The sequence below is a fragment of the Erinaceus europaeus genome, chromosome 11, assembly GCF_950295315.1.
Source record: "Erinaceus europaeus chromosome 11, mEriEur2.1, whole genome shotgun sequence".
In the NCBI taxonomy this organism is placed as follows: domain Eukaryota; kingdom Metazoa; phylum Chordata; class Mammalia; order Eulipotyphla; family Erinaceidae; genus Erinaceus; species Erinaceus europaeus.
Window position 1 is genome coordinate 83,717,036 of NC_080172.1, and position 7,139 is coordinate 83,724,174.

General features: G+C 41.4%; 1 pseudogene; it reads right to left on the reverse strand.

Annotated features, from left to right (window-relative positions):
- Positions 1-4,510: 4,510 nt before the first annotated feature.
- On the reverse strand, positions 4,511-6,846 carry LOC103118386 (GTPase RhebL1-like; annotated as a pseudogene).
- Positions 6,847-7,139: the final 293 nt, after the last annotated feature.

Genomic DNA, 7,139 nt, shown 5'->3' on the forward strand with positions numbered 1-7,139 from the left:
GCATAACAAGAGGGGTGAAGAGATAACACTTAATAAAACCAGTAGGGGGAGATGCTAAAAGATTTGATGAGCTATCACCTTTATGAATTTTGCATAATGCGCTATCAGCCTTAAATCTCCCCAGTGACAAAATAATTTCAAATGTGCTGATAATGTAAATAAGTATGGATGACCATGCACGTGTGCATGTGTGTGTATATACACACATGAGGGAGGGGAGGGTGACTAAGGTCTAATAGAGATCCAAACCTAGAGCCATCTTTACTTAGAAATTTATGTCTGCCAAGCAATAGCTCACCGGGTTAAACACACACAGTGCACAGCTTAAAGACATATGCAAGGATCCGATTTGAGCTCCCTGTTCCCCACCTGAAGGGTTGCTTCACAAGCAGTGGATCAGGTCTGCAAGTGTCTTTCTTCCCCCCTCTTGTCTTCCTCTCTCAATTTCTCTCCAACAATAACAACGGGGGGGGGGGGGATGGCCACCAGGAGCAGTGGTAGTGCAGGCACCAAGTCCCAGCGATAACCCTGGAGGCAAAAAAAGTTTATGTCAGATGTTAGGAAAATAAAAATAAATCTCTAAGCTGTTTTCTGCATTCCATTTAATAATGTTTAAAACCACAAAGAAATAGATCCTAGAAAACTCTCCTTTAGTCTTTCCAGGACTGTCATAACATTTAATTACTATAACTGTTTTGTGCTGAAATCCACAGAAGGAGCTGTGGATTTTTCTTCATTCTTGAAACAGCTGGAAATAATAAATGTTCATAAAGAAATCATTACTTATTTCTATAAGTCATTTGAAATGTTTTTCCTCTTTACTAAAGGTATCCTAGTGAGCTATCACTTTAGTGAGCTAGATTTACTTAATTCTGGAAGATTAGATTTTGACAGTTCTTACACATTCATGTGTGTTCTCACATGCAGAAGTGTACTTTCTTTCTTTTTTTTTTTTTTTGCCTCCAGGGTTATTGCTGGGGCTCGGTGCCTGCACCACGAATCTACTGCTCCTGGAGGCCATTTTTTCCCTTTTGTTAACCTGGTTGTTTTTTGTTTGTTTGTTTTGTTTTGTTTTATCGGTGTTGTGGTTATTATCATTGCTATTGATGATGTTTTTTGGATAGGACGGACAGAAATGGAGAGAGGAGGGGAAGACAGAGGGAGTGAAGTGACTCCCTTGCAGGTGGGGATCCAGGGGCTCGAACCGGGATCCTTCCGCTGGCCCTTGCACTTTGTGCCATGTGCACTTAACCTGTTGTGCTACTGTCCGACCCCCTAGAAATGTACTTTCAAATCTGAATTTTCACTTAGTTCCTTACCTGTGCTGTCATCTCATATACTCAACTACATTTCTGTGATTCTTAGTTGTTTCACAGCAACTCAATTTGCACAAAACTAGGTTCTGTTCTCTTATCATAGATACTTTTTGTCCTGAATTCCTTTTAGTAAAGATAAGTACCATCTAGACTAAACCTGATGTCTCCCTAGTGGCTACTCCCTCAAATCCTGTTAAAGCCAATCTGATCCAACTTTGCCTTATTAATATCCCTCGATTCAATTTTTCTTTTTATCCTAATCCCAAAACCCATTTTTATAAAGAATTATTATTTTCATCATTAATTCTAGTCTCATACTTAAATCTATTCATCACACTGCGCTTGTTTCCTGAATCATATTCCTTGTTCTATTCCATTACTTGAAATACTTCCCACTACATTCAATATAAATGTAAATCCACATTTCTTAGCATTGTGTATATAAGACATTTTGTTTTCTGATGTCAAAGTTTTCCTCTAAACAGTATTCAGACCTATCCTGTATGTAATTCAGCTTTGTGTCAGGTCCCAGGGAGCAAGGCATTGCTTTAACTTCCATGATTTTCTTTATTAATCCACTTACCCTTTCCTCTAGGTGATGCCCTGTTCAACTCTTTTAAAAAATATTTTATGTAGCTGTTAAGAACAATGAACCCACCTTCTCTGACCCATCTTGGATGGAGCTAGAAGGAATTATATTAGGTGAAATAATTCAGAAAGACTAAGATGAGTATGGGATGATCCCACTCATAAACAGAAGTTGAGAAAGAAGAACAGAAAGGGAAACTCAGAGCAGAATCTGACTGAGTTTGGAGTATAACACCAAAGTAAAAATCTCTGGGTGGAGGGTGAGGGTAGATGTTCAGCTTCACGGGGTGGGGGTGGGGGAGGTGTGGTGGTGTGTGATAACACACAGACCTTTGGTGGTGGGAATGGTTTTAGTATACACTCCTACTACAGTTTCACAAATAACTAATTAATATGAGGGGGAAAATGGATTGAATGTCTCAAACTTTTTGATGCATAGACCATAGGCTGAGAATATGTTCCTTCAATCTAAGCACTTAAGACTTCAAGTTGGTAATCTGAATTTTAACAGTGGGCTCAAATTGTTAATACATATCTCATAATGATTTGTTCTTTGAAATATTAAATCTCCTAAAAGCTTAGACCAGGGAGAACAGAAGCAACTGGTGTCATTACTTATAAGATACAGTTATATGTAAATAGCATAAAAAGGACATAAATTATGGTGAGGTCTTGTATGATACAGCAAATCCTAACAATGGAATTTTCAAAGTTAACCCAATTACCAATTGTTATAGCTATAAGTTATCAATTGCCTTGTTAAACTCTGAGACAGCAGGAACCTTCCCCATTTCTCTATAAAGCCCATACTCCCAGTCCTGGAACCTCTAGGATAGGGCTCACTTTCCTGCATGCTTCTCTCAAGTCATACCAACTGATACTGCATCTGCTGACCCCAACCTGATCAATGCAACCAATACCACCTCAGCATAATTCACTTCAGACTGTGTCCAGAGACATCAGGCGTGGAATGTCAACTCTTCAGCTTTATTACTCTGCCACCAGCTTCCAGATGATACCATGATGCCAACTCGACTTCCTTGGACAGACAACCCCACCAATATGTCCTGGAGCCCCGCTTGCCCAGGTCTCCACCTCACTAGGGAAAGAGAGAGACAGGTTGGGAATATGGATCGACCTGTCAACATCCATGTTCAGCATAGAAGCAATTACAGAAGCCAGACCTTCCACCTTCTACACCCCACAATGATCCTGGGTCCATACTCCCAGAGGGATAAAGAATAGGGAAGCTATCAAGGGAGAGGATGAGATATGGAGCTCTGGGGGTGGGCATTATGTGGAAATGTACCCCTCCATCCTATAGTCTTATCAATATTTCCAACTTATAAATAAAAATTTTAAAAAAGAAAAAAAAATTTATTTTTGACAAAAAAGATTTATCAGTTTATTTGCATATATACATTATCACCCCAGGTAGCCAGCTCCACTCAGGAGTACCCAGCTCCCACCACCCAACCCACACCTGGAACTACATGAGATTGAGTCCTGAATAAACAATGACCCAAGGATTCATATCCCAGCCCTCCCTGCAGGTTATAACAACTCATTTAAGAAAAAGAAGAAGAAAAAAGGAAGAAGGAAAGAAAGAGAAAGAAAGGGAGAAAGAAAGAGAGTCAGGCTGTAGCGCAGTAGGTTAAGCACACGTAGCACAGTGCAAGGACTGGCATAAGGATCTGGGTTCCAGCCCCTGGCTCCCCACCAATGGAGTCGCTTCACAGGCAGTGAAGCAGGTCTGCAGGTGTCTATCTTTCTCTCCCCCTCTCTGTCTTCCCCTCCTCTCTCCATTTCTCTCTGTCCTGTCTAACAATGACTACATCATCAACAACAACAATAATAACTAAAACAACAATAACAATAATAAAAAAAACTGGAGCTCCTATTCCCCAGAACCCCGCCCCACTAGGGAAAGACAGAAACAGGCTGGGATTATGGATCGACCTGTCTACACCCATGTTCAGTGGGGAAGCAGTTACAGAAGCCAGACCTTCCACCTTCTGCATCCCACAATGACCTTGGGTCCATACTCCCAGAGGGTTAAAGAATAGGAAAGCTATCAAAGGGAGGAATGGGGTGCGGAGTTCTGGTAGTGGGAATTGTGTGGAGTTGTACCCCTCTCATCCTATGATTTTGTCAGTGTTTCCTTTTTATAAATAAAAAAATAACAACACGTGTGGTCTGGGAGGTGGCGCAGTGGATAAAGCGCTTGACTCTCAAGCGTGAGGTCCTGAGTTCAAGCCCCAGCAGCACATGCACCAGAGTGATGTCTGGTTCTTTCTCTCTGTCCTATCTTTCTCATCAATCAATAAATAAAATATTTAAAAAAAACACAAGGGCAACAAAAGGGAAAATAAATTTAAAATATTTTAAAAAGAAAGAAAGAGAAAAGAAGAGGAAACAGGGCTAGGGGTCAATGTCCATGAGACATCCTTGTCCCTTTGTAAACATTGACAACCAGGTTACTGGAGCCCAGAGAAAGTGTGCAAATATGAGAGTACTACTTTGTGCCCAGAGGGCCAGGAACACTCAGCAATCATACCAGTCCTGAGGTTCTGCCCCTGCCAGGGCCAAAGCAGCTGCTTGTAGCCTCACATGAGACGGCAGTGGCATTCTTGTCCATAGGAATTCTCCAGCTGGCTAATCTGGATGATTTTGGTGAAATAGACATGAGTCAACTGATTCTCTTGAACTCTCTCTATATATATTGCACCCCAGGATTCTGCCAACTTCTTTGCTTCAGCTCCCTGCACCTCCCTTTCCAGTGAGAGATCTGCCTTATTCCCTGCTAGCACCAGTGGCAGCCAAATTTTGCCATGAACTTAATGCAGTTTTTGGTACAGGCTCTCAATGATTTGGAAACTATGCAGAGATGTGACAGAATACAAAAGCAGGAGCCAGGTGGTGGTGCACCTGGTTAAATGCACACACTACAGTGTACAAGGACCCAGGTTCAAGCCCCTGTCCCCACCTGCAAGGGGAAAGCTTCAAGAGTGGGGAAGTAGAACTGCAGTTGTCTGTCTGTCTCCCTCTGTATCTCCCCTCCTCAATTTCTCTCTGTCTCTATTCAATAATAAATAAATAAAATTTAAATAGTTAAAAACACACACACACAAGAACATAACCACGGACCCCAATAACTAGTGAATAATGCAGTGCTCATCTTGCCCTGCTGTATCCACTGGGTGGAGGTGAAACTCATCTTTACCAAGAGTTATTATCTTGTTTTAAGTATTCTCTACTGTGGAATCATAGTCTTCCAGGAATTCACCTTCCATAAATTAACGTGCCAAAGATGTCTTCCTTACAGAGAGAAAGGTGTTTGAGGAGGGCCACCTTCCTGTAGCGCACCATTGGCAAGGCAGGGGGCAGCCTGCCCCGAGGAGCTTGCAGAGCTGCAGGCTGAGTGGACTCAAAGCTCAGATGGTCAAATGGAGGCAAACATCACTGCTGGAACCAGAAAACTGCTCACCTCCTAGCAGCCTTGGACAAGCTAGACTGAAACCAAAAAAAGCACCGTGCCGGGAGCCAGCCACGTGATCACAACACATCCAGACCAGCGAGAGGCCTAAAAAAATATTTTATCTTTTTTAATTTATTTTTTAAAAGATTTTTTAAAATTTATTTTCCCTTTTGTTGCCTTTTTTTATTGTTGTAGTTATTATTGATATCGTCATTGTTGATAGGACAGAGAGAAATGGAGAGAGGAGGGGAAGACAGAAAGGGGGAGAGAAAGACAGACACCTGCAGACCTGCTTCACCGCCTGTGAAGCCACTCCCCTGCAGGTGGGGAACCGGGGGCTCTAACTGGGATCCTTAGGAAGGTCCTTGTGCTTTATGCCACATGCGCTTAACCCGCTTCGCTACCGCCCAACTCTCTTTAAATTTATTTAATCATACACAAACACACACACACACACACACACACACACACACACACACACACCACAGCTAGACTAGAACACACACAACCCTTCCCCCAGAACACTGCTCAACTCTGACTTATGGTAATGCTGGGAACTAAACCTGGTAGCAGGTGCCCCAGGTGTGAAAGTCCTTTGCATAACCATTATACTATCTCCCCAGTCCCCTGCTCAGCTTTATAATTCAATCTTAATGTCACTTCTTAGAATCTTCTGTTTCTCTTGCTCATCCATCCACCTGCTGTTATCTTCCTTCCTACATATACTCCTTCTATAACATGAACTAATTACACTGTAATTGTCAGTTTGAGTCTCCTAGATTGTAAGCTTCCTGAAAGCAAAAAGTATGTATATTATCTTTGCTTCCTACCAAGTAGAAGGAACCTGTGGAGTATATTTAATGAAAACTTGGGTGAAAATTTGTTTGGTAATCTATTTACTTCAGACAAATCACTATATTTGTGATGCTTTATTTCTTATCCTTTAAAAATGGTCATATCAGGAGTCTGGCAGTAGTGCAGCAGCTTAAGCGCACGTGGTGAAAAGCACAAGGATCCGCATGAGGATCCCGGTTCCAGACCCTTGCTTCCCACCTGCAGGGAGTCGCTTCACAGATGGTGAAGCAGGTCTGCAGGTGTCTATCTTTCTCTCCCCCTCTCTGTCTTCCCCTTCTTTCTCCATTTCTCTCTGTCCTACCTAACAATGACGACATCAATAACTACAACTATAATAACTACAAGAACAATGAAAAAAACAAGGGCAACAGAAGAGAAATAAATAAATATTTAAAAGGTTGCAGAAAATTTAAAAGAATGGTCACATCACCATGTGAGGCAAGGAACTTGGAAATATGAGATAGTAGCTCAGGAATTCAAGAGGCAATAAGTATAATAAAGTTTTGCAATGCAGTTTTAACACTACCAAGAGTTAAAACAAAATTCATACTGCACAGTCTTTCCCAAGACTGCTTTCATTTCTGCAAGTTTGGAAGTTTCCAGGGCCATCCTCACAGATTTGGCATGGTCCCTCTAGTACAACTCACAGAACCCAGGGAAAGCACAACAGTGTTTTATTGTAGCAAAAACAAAACAAAACAAAACAAATAAAACTAGCCAAAAGAAAAGAAACATAGGGTGAAATCTGGAAAGGCCCCAAATGTAAACTCACAAAATTAGAACAACTATTTGCCCCACCTGACATGCATTCACTAATAATATGGCTATATATAGAATATCGAAAACCAAGAGAGTTTATATGAGCTTCAGTGTCCAGACATTGAAATTTCATTATATCATTA